We start from the raw sequence: 18646 nt of genomic DNA on the forward strand, positions 1-18646 counted from the left end.
TCGTGTATTTTATATGGTAATGTTGAAAGAACTGCGCTAATGTAAACAGCTGCAGTGTTCAAAACACAATGAACTTTCTGGCAGTTCTCCCTCAGGTTTCCGTAGTTGAAATTTTGATAAGGTGAGAATATCATCCTTGATTTTTCACATTTAACTTACTTTGAGCTTTACCGTAGGATTTCGGTTTCAATTTTTCACACGGTGAATACACTACCGTTGATTAAATACCAATATTAAATCAAGCACCTAAACAATTCATAGCAATTTAGGCGAATTAAGAAACGGTAATGTGTAGCGTGGAAATATCAAACCATGCAACCCTCAGTTTCCCAGGGTTACGTTGGTCAAATCAGCCGTGATGTAAATTTGGAAATACACTACCGTTGATTAAATACCAATATTAAATCAAGCACCTAAACAATTCATAGCAATTTAGGCGTATTAAGAAACGGTAATGAGTAGCGTGGAAATATCAAACCATGCAACCCTCAGTTTCCCAGGGTTACGTTGGTCAAATCAGCCGTGATGTAAATTTGGAAATTATTTGACTAATTAAATTGCATAACGACCCTGTCATGAATAAACTAACACCACTGTTGGTAACAAATAGTTTATGAAATGATAACGTAACATTACATTCTGACTGGTTCAAAACAATTGCTGTGTGAAATTCAGAAATTATGTCACACAATGTTACAATTTGAAAGTTTTAATTAGATTAACAAAAATTGAAACCCTGTATACGAGATGTGTGAATGTTGAATTAACTGTGGTAACGTAAACACCATTGTTTTAACTATGGCAACGAAAACACATTGTCATCTTTCCTCTGGCATTTTCAAGTTGCATTCTTCCCAGGGTGAAAACACTACTGTTGATTGTTCTATGCGTTAATAATTTTGACAAATATGCCATTTTTTACTTCAAATTTGAAGCGCCACCGAACATAACTACAATGTTAAATCTAGGGTTAGGATATGTTTCTAGTATGAAACGAAGCAGACTATAAAGAATCCCAAAACAGTGCTGGAAAGAGGAAAGACACTGTAAAGAGTAAAGACCATATAGAGACTATATTACAGCGACTAAGTAAAACACAACTTAAGCCTTGGCCGTAAAGAACGTCGAAAAACTTACTTTAAATGATATTAAAACCCCTATTAACTGTAATTATTTACCTGAATTACTTTTCTACACTAAAATTCGGGCTTATAACGAAGTAATTCTTATTAAGGATGCTATAGTTAATTAGAAAATACGTATAAAGCGGTTCAAGCTCGAAACAAAGTAATTTGTTAGCGTCTGCTGCTAAGAAATGAGGAAAATGAGCAAAAAAATCAACATTTGAAATTTATCAACGTAACTTGTTAGTACTCACAAACTTAAGCCCTTTAAGTTGTCAACGAGAGAAAAATGAAGAAATACGTTTAAGCGCGCTGTAAGGTTAGGCTGACTTCTGACCCAAAAGTAATCTTTTGACTTACTTTGTTAATTAGTTAAAGTACAATACTTAGACTTCAATAATTAAAAATCGAAACACGTAAGTTTCCCATTTAATAAACGCTTGTTAATTTAGAACTATTCCGAAAACTAACTTCGCTGTAGTTTCACAGTGAGGCTTGTCCTAATTTCCTTAAAAAACTGAAAATTTTTAATGCTTTTTCTATGGGACGCTAACCCTAAAAGGTGTGAATTTTCGTTTAACATTACGGAAGGTTATCAAGTCATATCTACAAGGGCCTACCGGCCCTGTAGAGTGAAAAATATGTTGATGCTCAGCTGTGATGGACCAAACGTGAATAAAAAAGTCCAGCGTTTGCTGTCGGAAAAAATTGTTCTTACAAGACCTCAAAAACTTTTAGATATTGGAACATGCAACATTCATGTGGTACACAACGCTTTTCTGAAAGGCTTACAAGAATTGGGAGACAAGGCGTCAGATCTGATCTACGCTGTTCATCATTATTTTGACGGTTGGCCAGCAAGATGGCAAACTTTCAATCAAATCCAACGACAAGTGAATGTTCCCAACCATAATTTCACCAAGCATGTTGCATAGCGATGGCTCACAATAGAAATTTCAACTGTAAGGCTCTTGGAACAATGGGAGGCAGTTATCAACTACTTCTTAATTTACATTCCCAAAAAGGAATCTAAAACAACTGAATCTTATGGTTACAAGAAGATTGCGAATTATCTCAAGATGCCCACAATGAAAGCGGAAGTATTATTTGTCATTTCCAGCGCGAAAAGTTTCACAAAATTTACAGGAACCTTTCAAAAATAAGAGCCTTTAATTCACTTATTACACAGCGAATTGAATAAGCTGCTTACTGTTCTAGTAAATAGGGTGTGCAAAACTGGAAATTTTCAACAATTTGAAGCCATTTCACCTGAAAAATTCAAGGAAGAGAACTACTTGCCAATGAAAGATATTGTGTGTGGAGAAAATGTTGTTAAACAACTTCAATTGAAAGCTACGCAAAAGGAGCAAATTTGTTTTTTCAAATCTGCCAGGGAGCATTATGTCAAAGCATGCGTACACATTCTTGAAAAAGCACCAGTATCGGCCAATAACTTCACTAAGTACTTCCGTTGTCTCCAACCGGCAAAAATTGAATCAGAAAAAAGCTGCCATGATCTTGTCTCTATTGCCAGAGCCTTTCCTTTGGACATCAAGACTGATGAGTTGGTGGACGAATGGAAGTTACTAAAACTTGACAAAATGTCAATGACCAAACCTTCAAAGCAAGAAGACGAACGTATTGATGTCTATTGGAGCCATTTTATCTCCCTTAAAAACGAAATGGGCAATGTAAAATACCCCAATGTGTCGCAGCTTGTCAAAGCTGCTCTTTCTCTTTCTCATGGCAGTGCAGATGTCGAAAGAAGATTTTCTAAATCAGGCAAAGTACTAACTGAAGAAAGAGCTAGTATGGGGGAAAGAACATTGAATGCCATATTAACTACGAAAGATGCCTTGCAACTTTTTTAACAACAAACCAGAATGTGTGCCAGTTACCAAGGAACTTTTTGCATTAGTACGAACAGCTCGAAAAAGTTACCAAAATTATTTAGATGAGGAAAACCGTAAACTGTCAAAAGAAAAAGAAGCATTGCTTGAAGCAGAAAAGAAAAAAGCGGAAGTGGAAGAAAATTTAAAGAAGATTCAGAAAGAAGCTGTGGAAATAAAGAATAAAGAAACAGAGTTGCGAGATAAACGGATTGAAGAAGATCGAAAGAGGAAGTTGGCCGATCAACTTTTCAATGAAGCCAATAAACGGCTAAGAAAAGCAATAAGTGATAAAAACTTTAATGAAGTCGAGCTAGCGCAAGCCATGCTTGCAGGTGTAATGAAAGTTAAGGAGGGGGAAGATGGAGAAAAGAAATCCGCTGACGCTATTCAAAAAGAAATAGACAAGAAAAAATCGAATCTCATTACGTCTTTCTTGAAAAATATGTGATAAAATTTGCAGTTCCTATATTATTATTTTAAATAATAACCAATTGCCATAAAAAAGTCAAAATGTGATTATTAATTGTTATATATGAGAAATATTGCTGTAACAGCATTAAATCAGTATTTTTTCCACTTTGAAAAGTTCATTTGCGATATTTTTTAATCACTATTTAGTCACTTTTCAGTTACTATTTTTAATACGGTGAGTCACTTTTTTCACTATTTTTTAGGCTGTAAGTGAGTATCAGACCTGTAAAACTATTACTTTGAACACCAAAATAATAGTGAAACTATTTACCTTCCTTTATAATTTTCAAAGCATCCCCGTATCGAAATGAGTTATATAAATTTGGCAAAAATGCAGAATAGTATGAAAACTACTTTTAGGAGTAAATCTACTGTACCGCCGAGCGAGAGGAGAGTCGCGGGAGTAATTTAGTTTTTTCGCTCGTGTTTTTGCAAACGCCAGTAGAGGGAGCAGTGATCGGAGCGGCCCCGAAAACTAATACTTTTAAAAATTAATTAAAAATAGTTAAGTTATTTAAACTATCAATATCTATATATTTTTGAAAATGTAATTTTAGGTTCTATCTGATTTAAAAAAAATGAAAGCTTTTCATTAGTAGTCAAAAGATTGATTCTATCCCTTAAAGTTAAGTCAATTTCACAGACTCGTTGTAATTTTAAGCTTTTCCAATGAAATAAATCATGCAGCATTTTTAGATTTTGATGATAATCAATCATTAATAAACAGGCAGTGACTCGATTATAGGATTTTCATAGGTCTTTGCATAAAGTTTGAATTAAACCCTTACCTTGCCAAGGTATATGACTAACACTATACATAGATTGATTTTAAAATGGTGTTTTTATCTATCTCGAAATTTTGTTCTTGTATTCATAATTTTCATCTTCTTCTTGGCTTCACAACAAACTAGATTTTCGTTTCGAAATAACCGTATGTGAATATTTATTAGCAAAATCAGGAATCTTGTATTTCTTTACGACAGACGGCTAAGCAGACTACACTATAGTTTGAAGCGCTTTTTCCTCTTTCCCAATTCCAACGACCATATCAAAGGACTAAGATCTACCGTACCTTGTCCGTGAGCAATAGTGTCTGAATATTTTTTTCACATCATAATCTATCAAAAGAACCAAACCAGAAAAAAATCCGAGAGGCGGGTCCTATTCTTGTAAATTGCCTTTGGCGGTTCGAGGATGTCTCGCGTGTTTTAATGTAATGCCTATGGCGCCTTGTATACTTCCCTCCCAAAGGGAGGTTTCTTATATTACTTCTGACCAAACCAAGGAACAAGCGAAACTACAAGCAGCCATGTAAATGGTCCAGCTTGTGCAGAAAGATTTCAAGCAAAATCCTGTTTTTTACCAGCTACAATCGCGTGTGTAAATGAGCCTTAACAATGGCGGATTTCATCAAGTCTCTAGCCTATTACTTATTTTCCTTCGTTTTCAGTTTGAAATTAAGGCGCGCGCGAGGATTGTATTTTTCTAGTCTGGCTTATTTACCCTTATTTGTTTAAAACTAGTATAAACGCTAATATTAAACTCGGTTAAAATATCCCTAATTATTTCAGATTCGTCAAAAATTTCCGAAAACTGGTCTTAAATTTATCTAGCATGTTAATTCGGTAAATTTTCGAAAACTCACCCACCACCACACGTGGTCTCCAGAATAGGTTCCGTGAAGCCATCCTGGGACGCCAGCAGATCCAAGGCTAAAACTCACTAAGCCTCGGCGACCGTGCGGGATCATCGGCCATTTCTGCGGGGCCACGTGGTATAACACGCTCGTAAGCCTTGGCGCCCAATTTAGTCCGTAGAATTTCTGGTAGTTGAGGGGGCACGCTCCGTTTTCGAAAAGGTCGATCTCTGTACAGGCGGACACCCCTCGGATCCCCCCGGGGCCCGGCGGATCAGGGGCTCACTTCAGTCGGTGCCCGGGATCCCGTAAAGAGGGGGCGTTAACTCTATCGAAGCCAGCGAAAACTAAAGTACCACGTACCAGAGCCAATGGCGGTACAAAGTCGCGGGTTTTGAAATAAAATCTCAGCCCTCATCTCGCGACTACTCGACAGAAATTAAATAAAACCGCGAGATATCGAAATAAACGATTAAAACGATTAAACTATCACTAATTACGATAAATATCCAATTAATTTTCCATAAAATTCAGGCGAATACTTATTACACGAGCGGCGCCATTTTCATATCACGTGTCGTTACAATGCACACACGAGGCCGAGGCTCGTAAAGAGGAAAGCGCTATAAACGAGGACGCGTTTTCTTTCTTTCAAGTTCTGGCCCGGTGTCACTGCCTAACATTAAACTTCAAACGAAAGGTCTGCTGGTTTTAGAAGATCAAAAGCAAAACCAACTTCTCTTGATTAAAATTAATATCGAACTGATTCTAAGATTAAAAGCCGTTGGGCGGTTTTTTTTACCACCTACGAGCACTAGTGCTTAGCCGTTAGGCCTTTAGCACCAGGAAGAATTGAGCGGGAGACCCTACGCGGCCCAGCACTAACGGGGGCCGCTAGGTCGTATGTGTATAAGCAGGGAAGGAAATGAGGTTTACTTGGGAGGGGACGGAAGGTGGAATTGGGGTAAGTCACCTCCGGTGGACACGGGACAGTCGGCACCTATAGGGTAGGATCGCCGACATGTGTCGTATTCCCTCAAACTTTGCCGCCCAGAAGCTTGGCTTACAGGAGTGCGCCACACTCCCGGCGCCGTTGGGCGTTGGTCACTCTGAACTCTGAAGAAAGTGAGACAGTCTGAGCGTAGCCCACGCGCATCACGACGCAAGCTGATCATAGCCCATTCGATCACGCGCATCACGACGCAAGTTGCTCGCGCTAGGCGTTTATTTACAAACAATGATGAGTTAGCGCGCACGCTTCCAAGTTTGATTATTTTTTTTAACAAAAACAATGACTAAATTAGTGTTAAACCGCCTCGTCAAATGCCTAATCACAAGTCAAAGAGCTTTGAATCCAAAGTGGTTATTCTCGGAGATTAAAGTCGAGTTAGAGTCCGGTCACGCACTTACCTCGCTATAAACAAAGGGCGCTAAATTAAATTTAAGTACATTTCTATAGGAGTTGGGAAAACTTCAATAATCATGTCATACGTTGGAAACCATTTTAGTCGTCACATTTCTCCCACAATTTGCCCCTCTTTCTTCGCGTGTAAAATGTGAAAATTGCGCGCTATTATAATCGCATTCGTTAATGTTTGATTCATTATATTGAGTAGAATATTTAGGGTTACTTTAAAAAAAATGACATGTTAGACGGCCGAGGTAATCAGGTTTTTCTCCTTTTGCAGGGCTGATATTGGACAATTTTTTTTCTAGTTTCATAGGTCCGAAGAAATTGTTCCTTCGTGAGTCCAGAAGAATTTTCGCCTAAGCTTTTTTTTATTCTCCTCATTCTGTTGGGATTCTGTTCTGCTAAATTGACGGCGGTGTTTTCAATGTAGCCTATGATGTAGCAGACGACAAAGCTACCCGATCACGTGGTACTTTCACCTGACTTTTGAGCGCGACATTAAAACGTAGAATTTAAATGGTTTTCAAAATAATGACTAACGAAAAATAATCAGACACAAACTGGATTCAATAAAAACATTTTATTATGGCAAATTTTTAAAGAAATATTTTTGGGAACAACAGAGTTCAAAATGAACCTTAATTAAAATTAATTTTAAACAAAAAGAAAAAAAGCAGTAATGTTTACAAACAAATTAGTTATTAATAAAATAAGAAAAAAAATACAAGTCCCATAAGTTTTTTTAACAAGTAAAGTGGCTTACTTATTTTTAACATTGGCCTACCTAATTAATTAAAAAGGTATTTTACGAGTTTTCCATCATATATTGTCCCACCTCACCAAAGACCCTTAAAAGGCATATTTAAACTTAATTTTATTAATTATTTTCGCGCACTTATTTGAATTTCCCCCCAATATTTCAAATAATTTTCAAACACGTAATTGTTTTTGGTATTATATAAAAGTTTTATTTCAACCCACTTTCTGGTAATTTTTTTGACAAATAAAAAACATCTTGGGCCTAATTTACAATAGACAAGTTTTTCGAATAAAAGGTATTTAGTACAAAATTTCATTTGAAGTGTTTCATCTGGTTTCTCCGGTGATTAATTGATCTTCTGATGGTTCTTGTTTTTTAATTGAGCCGTTTTAATTAGCAAACATTAATGTTTAATATCACATTTTGAAGCTTCTTTTAAAAACATAACAAAAAAACAACGTAATTATTTAAAGGGTCAAACAAATAATTGACTTCCAATTCTTCGGGAGAGGAGAGAGCCGTTTTGCAATACTAAATTTGACAAAAAATATCTTACACACTAGAGAACAATATACAAAACAATACATTAATTAATCACAAATTACGTATTTTTTTGAAGTTTTGTGAAAAATAAAATAATAAAAATTTAAATTCAAAAGATACATTTTGTTTTTCATATTTTTCCACACAAATATTTTTGTATTTTAGTTTTTAGAGATTTTTGCTGGGAATTAATAAAAGTGGTTTCTTTTTTGTACTTTTTAGATTAATTAAAAAATATTCCTTTTTTTAAATGATTTGGTTCCTTTTTCTCGGGTGTATTTTTTAACAATATAAAAGATATAAAACTTGAAATTTTCAATTATTTCTCTTAATTACAAATGTTTAAATTACCTCTAATTAAATGAAATTAAGCCAGTATATACAATGCTTAATTAATTTTAATATTAATCTAATAATTAATCTTTAGTCGTTGCTGGCGCTTGAATAATCATTTTGACACACGGTGACTGAGACAGATAGACAAACTAGGGTCCTCTAGGTCTTAATTTTGTGTCTGGAAGCGTCGAATAATGTCATATCTTCATCTTCTTCATCTCCGTCATCTAAAGACTGTAATAAATTAATTTTAAACAAAAAGAAAAAAGCAGTAGAAATGTTTACAAACAAATTAGTTATTATTATAGGGGTGTGCGGGTTCCCGATACCCGAAAATGAATTTTCCAACTATTCGAAACTACCCGGGTAGTAAAAATAATCCCCCCCATTACCCGTGACAAGCTGAAACTGGTTGTCGGGTTATTCGAGGGTAGAAAAATAGGAATCAGAAGTGAAAGGGGACCACCCATTGTCCGGTTTAGAAATAATCGAAATTTTAAGAATGACGAAATTCCATGAAACACTGTTTCAATGTGAAATTTAGTTCACATAAGGTATGCGTTCTGTGGTAGTTTCTTTCTGAGAGAGACTAGAATCACCGCACGCAACGCGACGCGACGCGACACACCTATATATTGCCAGTATTCTGTGTTGAAATAAGTAAGTCTAAGGGTTAAGAAAGTGAAAGCGTAACCAGAAGTTAAAGAAAGCATCAAAAAGAAAGAAACTAAGAAAGAGCATACATTGAATAACCCCAAAAATAAATAGGGGAAAGTGTCGGACTCTCTCCTTCGTCTGTGACATGCATTTGGAGGGGTGAATGCATACTAGCGAAATCTGTTTCATCCCCCTCGCCTATTCACCACGTACCTAAGATAATTTGTGATATTGCGCCTGAAGAAATAGTGCGGTTTTATTTTACATTAGCTGCTTTTGACTTAGGCTAACCGTGGCCTCTGCAGTTTATCTCCACAATTTAATTTGACGATGTTCATGACTATATTAATTTAGTTTGCTAATATTGATGTTATTTACTAATGTTAAAACGTTTTAGCTTATAATGACAACCCAGGGCCTAAGTTTAAACGAAATTCTAAAGGATTTTAGCATTGAGTTTTTTGAATTAAATGATGATTTCAAGAACATGCGGTGCATTTTTAATTTAATTTCGGTGTGCTAACGTTCTAAACAAACTTTAACCTCGTTCAAACGCGAAAATAACACTAAAGAAAATAGAACAGAGCGCGGAGGTTGTGACTCTTCCTTGAGATACGCCTATGACAAATTCTCCCGTTTGGTGGCGTACGAGCGTTATTTTCGGGAAGAGTGGAATCATCAACTACAAATTTGATTGGCTGATACCATTTTAAACACCTCTCGCGCGCTTGAGCGTCTCGAAATGCATGTCAAGCTAATGCAAAGGCAGGAAAATATGGCAGTCCGACACTTTCCCCTATTTATTTTTGATAACCCAGGATTGAGATATAACTGTAAGAATAGTGTACTAAAGTGAATTTTTGAAGGAAATATCAATTTATTTAAGCCTATTTCCCCGAATACCAGGCAAAAAATTTTGGGTACCCACACCGATAACTAACTATTCGTCTAACTTTTAATACCCGACTATTACCCGACAACCATTTTCGGCTAAGCCTAATTACCCGAATACCCGACAAAAATTCGGGTACCCGCCCCGATACCCGATAACAGTATTTTTGATTACCCGAACCCGATTCGAAATTGAAAAATCACTACCCGCACACCCCCAGTTATTAATAAAATAAGAAAAGAAAACAAAATACAAGTCCCATAAGTTTTTTTAACAAGTAAAGTGGCTTACTCATTTTTAACATTGGCTTACCTAATTAATTAAAAAGGTATTTTACGAGTTTTGCAGCATAACATTTCCGAATTCACGCATCATTTTTTTATTGTTCTCCAATTCCTCTGTTTTCGTCTGTAACTGCAAAAATATCTAACTTGACAATTCCGCGGAGAAAATATAAACTAAGACCATTCAACACGGGTGGACTAGAATGGAGATACGGCCGGGAGGCGCGTGGTTCTTTTAGGGCAGCGCCTCTCTAGCGCCGCCACCCCGCGACCAAATGACCAATATTGAAACTTGTTCTATTTTGTCAATTTTATGTTGATGAGAGCACCTAAGACCATAGAGCTATCTCAGAAGCCTTAGTGTGACGGCACTCATAGAACCAAAGCGGTAAAAAAACATGGCCGCCGCTCACTGAAGAAACTAAGCCCTGGACGTCTCACCTAGGCACTGACGTCACAACTGAGACACGAGGCGTGGTTCATTCCGGGCAGCGCCTTTCTAGCGTCACGCCCCGACCAATATTGAAATTTTTTCGACACAAACCACACAGCCATAAGGCTTACGAGTCGAATTAAGTTTCGGGACTCTCCCGCTAGGGGCGATCATACCAATAGAAGAACGGGGTCCGTTTTAGCTTACAATTTGTTCAGCTCATCCGTGTTCAATGGTCTGAGATATAAACAACCGAAACATATCAACTTACTTCGTGTTGTAGATCATTAATCTTTGAAGTAAGGCCTGTTAAAAATAGAGGCAGTTACGCTAAATAATTTATAACCTTGAGTAATTAAAAATCTCCGTTTTTGACTTACTTTGGATTGCAATGTCCTTATCTTCGATTTGCTTATGGAGCCGTGTGACCTCATTTTTAAACCTGACAAAGTACATAAATACTATTAAGGCGCCAAAAAAAAACCGCTATGCTCATGTAAAATCAGTTTTTTTAGAAGCATTTCTATGCATGAAACCGTAACGGTGCGTGTTACTAATTTTAACCTTTCGTTCATAAGATACGTTACAAACCGGAGTTTGTCATGAAAAGACGCGGGTCATGATAGATTCTCGTGAAGTGACGCCCGGTGAGGCGCTGCTATCAAAGGCTTAGTAATGCTGACTAAAGCTTTGTCCACATTGAACTCGCGCTCGCGTTTTCGCACCTTCGCAACAGATCACGAAAAATATTTGCACTTCTGTTCTGATACACGCAAAACGTTACTAATTTTAACCATTCGTTCATAAGATACGTTACAAACTGGAGTTTGTCATGAAGTGACGACTGACGCGGGTCATGATAGATTCTCGCGAAGTGACGCCCGGTGAGGCGCTGCTATCAAAGGCTTAGTAATGCTGACTAAAGCTTTGTCCACATTGAACTCTCGCGCCGCTCGCGTGTTCGCGCCTTCGTCTATTCGCGCCTTCGCAACAGATCACGAAAAACATTTGCACTTCTGTTCTGAGAGCCAATAAAGTTTGAGCAATCATTGCGCCATCTCCCTTCTCCAACGACGTTGTCCAAAAAGAAAAACGAAACTTATCGCCCCAGCCTTCCTCTCGACTCAAATCTGTCACGTGACCCAAAACTATCTACCACCAAACTTAAAATTCAGTCGTAGTGTGAACGTTCTACCGCCAGAAGTTAAAATTTATACCGTCGGCTGCGTGATTTCCGCCGGCTTTTTTCGGTCGAGTGAGAATCAAGCTTAAATTGGAAGATGGACTACAAAACCGCGTGTAGTCTGCAAATTATCGAACTAGCTCTCGGTAAAGCATGGTTTTCACTTGGCGTAAATCACGACTTTTTGCCCAACGTCAAGCGACAACCGAAAAAAGAAAACATATAGTTACGCTGTACAGAAATTACGTTGAGTGTGGCGATATTAGCTCTCTATTTTTTCGGCCGCGTTCAACGTTAACGCTCTGCAGCGAGCCAATCAGCAATAAGCTTGATTCGTGACGTCATTTTCAGCCACGCGTGTTCGTAAGAGGACGTCCGCGGTCCGCCATGTTTTTATTTATCTAGTTCCAAATCGAGTCAGTTACTATCCTTGAGAATGCCGAAGTTCAATGCTAAACAAAAAACGGATTTGTGTACTAAGAACGTCGGATCGTAGCTTTAGCCTGTAGTACCATCCTCGCATACTTTATTGAGAAACTTCGTCTGCTTATATTTTGACTCCACCCACAAATTCGATCTCTAGAAGTAGGCATTCAAGTAGCTATATACGGAATTTGTGGGTGGAGTCAAAATATAAGCAGACGAAGTTTCTCAATAAAGTATGCGAGGATGGGTAGTGAATTAGCTACGTTCAACGTTCTTCTTACATAAATCCGTTTTTGGCTAAACGTTTTATCATAAGCATATCAAACCACCCGTAAGCGTGAATCGGCGGGAAATTAGCCACAGGCATTGTCTAGGTAAAACTCGCGACACAAGTCTTCCTGGTGGCACAAAAGTGAAACTTTATTCAAATCGCGCAAGGGATGCTACCGGAAGCCTGTGAATAAATACAAGGATTAATGTGAATCTTAAACTTACCTATTATAAGCTCTACCTCTATTAATACTTGTAATCATATCAAACATTGTCGTCTGCTAGTGGGGCTAAAACGTGGATTTGAAGGGATGCGGCAACCTACACTTTTATCTTTTGTACTTATCCTGTTCATAAGAAACCAGTTGTACTGAGTACACTTATCACTAAGAGTTCTTCCCATTTTCTTTAAAAATTCGAGATAATTTGCTGTTCCTAACAACTTAAGTCTTAAAAGCCCGTACTAAACCGATTACCGCTGCCATTTATTGCAGAAGCAGACGACTGCTTAGATTTCCGCGTTATAAGGTGGTAGGGGGAATCGGGAAGGAGAGATTTGCTTCGTTTTCCCTTTAGGTGGCGTAGAACCTCAAATTTCTCTCTGGCGCCCCTGTACAATGGTGATTACCCGTGGTATTATTGTGAATTCACGCTTACGGGTGGTTTGATATGTTTATGGTTTTATCGAAGAGGTTCGGAACCATCCTTATCTTTATGATATGGGACACAAATATTATTAAAAAGACCAAAGAAAGAAAGGCAATAGATGGGCCGCAATTCGTGCAATGTTCAGTTTATCTGGTGAGCCTTAATTGGTTCTGTTACACGCGGGAGCTACGCCAAGTGAAAACGCTATAACGCTGCCGCTGGGCGACAACTTAAAAAACGTATCTGACATTTGACGCAAAAGCAATTTTTTTTCGGTCAAGTGAAAACCATGCTTTAAGCTCTAGCATTACGAAGTATAGGAAGTGTCATACTTAATCATATAAACTTATGTTTTAAGCCATTATTTCACTTTTCAGGTATTTAAAGGGGCTGGCCGGAGCTGTTGGGGTGAAGGGGGAGTCAAACTGTTGGTTAGCATATAGAGCTATTTCAGAGGGGGTAATGGCTACGTCACCAATGCTATTTTCCCATAGAGAAAACCCTCATAAAATGGCCGGCCGCCCTACACTCAAAGGCAGGCCCAATTTTCGTAGCAGACGAAATTTTTCCCCCACTGAAATAGCTCTATTGCTTACCCGCCCACCGCGACGGTGGCGCCATTTCTTATGGCCAAAGAGCTGGTTGTTTTCCCCCTGAACTAAGGGTGGTCTCCCCCCAACAGCGCCGCCGAGCCCCTTTAAAAGCCAATTACTTTCTAACTATATATAAAAAAACCCCAAGCTACAATCAACCTAAAGCAAATTCATGTTTTCTAAAATCCATTATATTAAATATCATCAATTTCAAACTCATTAATTTTATGAATTCCGATTCAAATTAAGATAAAGCGCACTTACTCGGCAATCTTTCTTTCGTAGAAAGATATCTTTTCTTTCTGAAAGGAATCCAATTCCTCATACCTCGCCACCTTGTCGACAAGTTCCTTCACTCTTTATTTAATTAAAGAAATATGTTAATTAATGTATAACGCTTAGATGAAACTAGAAGCTAATATCATTTGAATTCCTTAGAAGTACCTATTAAACACAGATGGACTGGAAAAATAATGGCATCGGCTGTCAGCAGCGCTCCTAGCGGGAGAGTCCCGTAACTTAATTCGAGTCCTAAGTCTTTAGTTATGGCCATGGTTTTAAGGGAAAAAGTTTAAATATCGGTCGCGGCGCGGCGCGGCGCAGCGCTAGAGAGACGCTGCCCTAAAAGAAGCACGCGCCACCCGTATCTCCATTCCAGTCCATCCGTCTTTAATGGTCTTAGGGCAGACTCGGGGTTCGGACAAAATCTTTATATGGAAAATCCCCCACTTTTCACGCAGCTTATCCCAGACGAAATTTTGCCAATATGCCTGGAACCATTTTAAATACGCGTTTACCAGAGCCCACTTCATGTTCACACGTCTCCTGGGCCCATATTTATTTAGCATTACTGAAAGCAATCGTAGTATGACATACCAAACGAAATCCCTGACCTATCCCTGACTTTTTTATTTTTTTTAAAAAAAAGCTTCAAATCCCAGACTTTTCCCCCCCATTTTCCATATCCTTGACTTATCCTGGTTCTGTACGAACCCTGAAACTAAAAATCTTTCTATAATCTACATTTGGGTCCATACAAACTTATATATATATATATATATATATTAAAAAGGTGTGGGGGGAACTTACGGAGTTCGAAGGTCTTGGATTCGATCATCAAGCGTCAGGAGCGGCCCGGAATTCGGCATTGAAAGAGGGCTAGCCTGTGGATTAGGACTTAATATCGTTCCAGAGGGAGGATAAGAACTTGAAAGAGGTCCGAAGAGAGAATGAGGACTTACAAGTTCCAGGCTAAGAAATAAGACAGGCTTACAGGTCAAAAACCAGTTTATTAATAGCTTGGACCACTTTTTTTATTCAAAACGTGAGGGTCACTGGTCCCAATGACTAGTTTATTAATTCCTACTTTTATTAAAAATTAATATGGGGGACCTCTTTAATTAATTTCATTTTAACATAAATTTCGACTCCAGGAGTCCAGCTGTGTATACAACCCTAAGCCGAGAGGGATTTTTTTAGAAGAGAGAACGACCACAAGTCCTGCGACCAGTAGAAAAATAAATAGGGGAAGGGTCACTGGTCCCGGGACCAGTTTCATATTTAAGACATCAGGGGTCTCGGGTCCGGAGGACTAGTTCAAAAATAAACCTTATTTCTAAGCCTGCTTCCAACAGGGCCAGAGAAAGTATTAGGACTTGAAATTGGGCCAGTCGCCTTCCTAAACACCAGATTAGGACTATATCATGAGTGAATCATATAATAGCTCCCTATACTATTCTAGGGAGCTAGTATAGAGTAATTTCGGTTAAGAGGGGGAGTGAACTGTGTATCCCCTACGTTAGGGGCAACTTTGTACTAGAGAATACTATTTTCCCCCGGAAGGGAAGGGGAGGGGGGGTATCACTAAGGTAAGAGATAGAGGGTTATGACGTTGCCCTATATGGGAAAGAAATTACTCTATATGATTCACTCATGACTATATATATATTAAAAAGGTGTGGGGGGAACTTACGGAGTTCGAAGGTCTTGGATTCGATCATCAAGCGTCAGGAGCGGCCCGGAATTCGGCATTGAAAGAGGGCTAGCCTGTGGATTAGGACTTAATATCGTTCCAGAGGGAGGATAAGAACTTGAAAGAGGTCCGAAGAGAGAATGAGGACTTACAAGTTCCAGGCTAAGAAATAAGACAGGCTTACAGGTCAAAAACCAGTTTATTAATAGCTTGGACCACTTTTTTTATTCAAAACGTGAGGGTCACTGGTCCCAATGACTAGTTTATTAATTCCTACTTTTATTAAAAATTAATATGGGGGACCTCTTTAATTAATTTCATTTTAACATAAATTTCGACTCCAGGAGTCCAGCTGTGTATACAACCCTAAGCCGAGAGAGATTTTTTTTGAAGAGAGAACGACCACAAGTCCTGCGACCAGTAAAAAAATAAATAGGGGAAGGGTCACTGGTCCCGGGACCAGTTTCATATTTAAGACATCAGGGGTCTCGGGTCCGGAGGACTAGTTCAAAAATAAACCTTATTTCTAAGCCTGCTTCCAACAGGGCCAGAGAAAGTATTAGGACTTGAAATTGGGCCAGTCGCCTTCCTAAACACCAGATTAGGACTATATCATGAGTGAATCATATAATAGCTCCCTATACTATTCTAGGGAGCTAGTATAGAGTAATTTCGGTTAAGAGGGGGAGTGAACTGTGTATCCCCTACGTTAGGGGCAACTTTGTACTAGAGAATACTATTTTCCCCCGGAAGGGAAGGGGAGGGGGGTATCACTAAGGTAAGAGATAGAGGGTTATGACGTTGCCCTATATGGGAAAGAAATTACTCTATATGATTCACTCATGACTATATATATATTATAAAGGTGTGGGGGGACTTACGGAGTTCGAAGGTCTTGTATTCGATCATCAAGCGTCAGGAGCGACCCGAAATTCGGGCTTGGAAGAGGGCCGGCCTGTGAATTCGGACTTGACATCGGGCCAGAGGAAGTATTAGAACTTGCAACAAAGTCAGAGAAAGTAGTAGGGCTTGAAACTCTGCTAGTCGCCTTCCTCAACACCAGATTAGGACTAGGACTGCGTCTATTGGAGTCACTTATTTTTTTCATCCCCACTTTTATGCACTTTTCGAAACGGCATAGTTGGCATTTATTTTTTTCTGTTTTTGTAATTTCACAGTCCCGAGACTCGCGCACGCACACGTACTTTGTATGATTTTCTAAGGCGCGTTTGAAAAAACCTTTACATGCTTCGCAACATATTGCGCTATAAAACTTCCCTTTAGCCGAATCAGCGCAGACGGCGCATACCATATCTTTATTGGGCATTTAGGAGCGCGTATTTAAGAAATACAACAATTTGACGGAGCCAAGAATTAACGCTCCCACACCGTCGACCGCAGTAACAAAATATTTAAGGGAAGGCTGGGGAACGCGACAAGTTGACCCAAAAAATCGGGTGACCGAGAAATAGCGCCATGTAGTATCAGCCCGCGTGACTTTTCCCGCCGTTTTTACCTCTCCGTGTGACGTAGTCCAGGAGAGGTTCTGTAACGGCCGTGTCTGTGTGTCTGTCTGTGTGTCTGTGTGTCTGTCTGTGTGTCTGTCTGTTGTTACACCCACGTGACCGCGTTCGCAGTTTGCGTATCGGAGCAAACGTGTTCGCCATTTCCTAACTGCTTTCACAGTCACGGAAATGGCTCCTCTACTTGAGTTCTCACACCACCATCTTCTGGTCTTTGTCCATCCCACATGGACACCAGTCTGTTCTTACTGGCTTCTAACACCGCCATCTTCTGGTCTTCGTCCATTCCACGTGGACACCAGTCTGTACATACTGGCTTCTACTCACCACCATCTTCTGTTCTTTGTCAATCCCACATTGACACCCGTCTGCACTTACACTGCCTACTAACACCACCATCCACTGGTCTTCCGTCTATTCCACATAGACACCAATCTGTATCATTGGCTTCTACTCCATTATCATCGTTTGGTTTTAGGATATACGCGGCGATCAGCTAGGGTTACGAGAAACGTCTAGCCTCCCTAAGGTGGGATCTCCACCAAAGGTTTTCGCAATTGCGCTTTTTCCTTACTATTATAATGGAAACGAATCGTATATATACCCCAAATTTGAAAAAAGCGGGCAAGAGGGGTACCCGTCACTTTAAACGTCAATATTAGCAAAGTTTGAGAAGATAATAGGTATAACTTTATTTTAAACGATTTAACTATTATTAATGTTAATTATTGAACATTAAAATAATTAAAAATAATTATATTTATTTAAATATTAAAGATAAACCTCTCGTGCAAAGAGAGAGATTATCATTGCCTCCTATATCTACCAAGGCCCGTGCATGCGATATATTTCCTTCATTGCCTCCTATATCTATCAAGGCCCGTGCATTGTGATATATTTCATTCATTGCATAAACATAAGCGAGATTGTTTTGGGAAAAAAATACTGCTTCCACTAATGGGTTTATACTCCTTGTTACTGTTGTATAGAGTAATCATGAGAAAAGCTTTAAAAATTACGAGAGGATAGACCTTTTTTATCCTCATTCAAAAATATTTTTTGGTGCCAAGATTGCTTTAAAAAATCCAAACGGTTAGGCATTGGTAAAAAAGACAAATGATATTTTTCAAATCTAATGAGATAACGCCCACCTAGTTGAAAATTGCCGTTTTTTTACCGCGGGAGCCATTCTTAATGAGAATTTCGATGCTAGTAGGTTGTCAATTAAACTACCGGTATATTATTGTTGTTGGAAATTGGATATTAAGTCAAATTAAGTGGTTGTAAAGAGCCAGCAGGTTTTTGCCACTTATTTTTGTGAGTATTTGATTTTTGTATGTAAAATGGAGGAAGATAATGTTGAGAGTAAGGATGAAATGCGGAAGCGCAAAGCGCGGGAAAGGATGAGGGCAAAAAGGTCGACGTTTTCATTCGATACTTAAGGTTATATAATCTTCTCGACACGGAGAGGTAATATTTTGGTTTTCCCGACTTGTTTTACTTCGGCCTGGGTAAAGTTCCCCTCCGTTTTTTAACAAGACAAAAAAATTACATGTATAGCCTATTTTAAACCTAATATCTTTGATATATTC

This window comes from Phalangium opilio, unplaced genomic scaffold (genome assembly GCF_054372755.1).
Source record: "Phalangium opilio isolate 3A_F unplaced genomic scaffold, DU_Popi_V2 ptg000487l_1, whole genome shotgun sequence".
NCBI lineage: Eukaryota > Metazoa > Arthropoda > Arachnida > Opiliones > Phalangiidae > Phalangium > Phalangium opilio.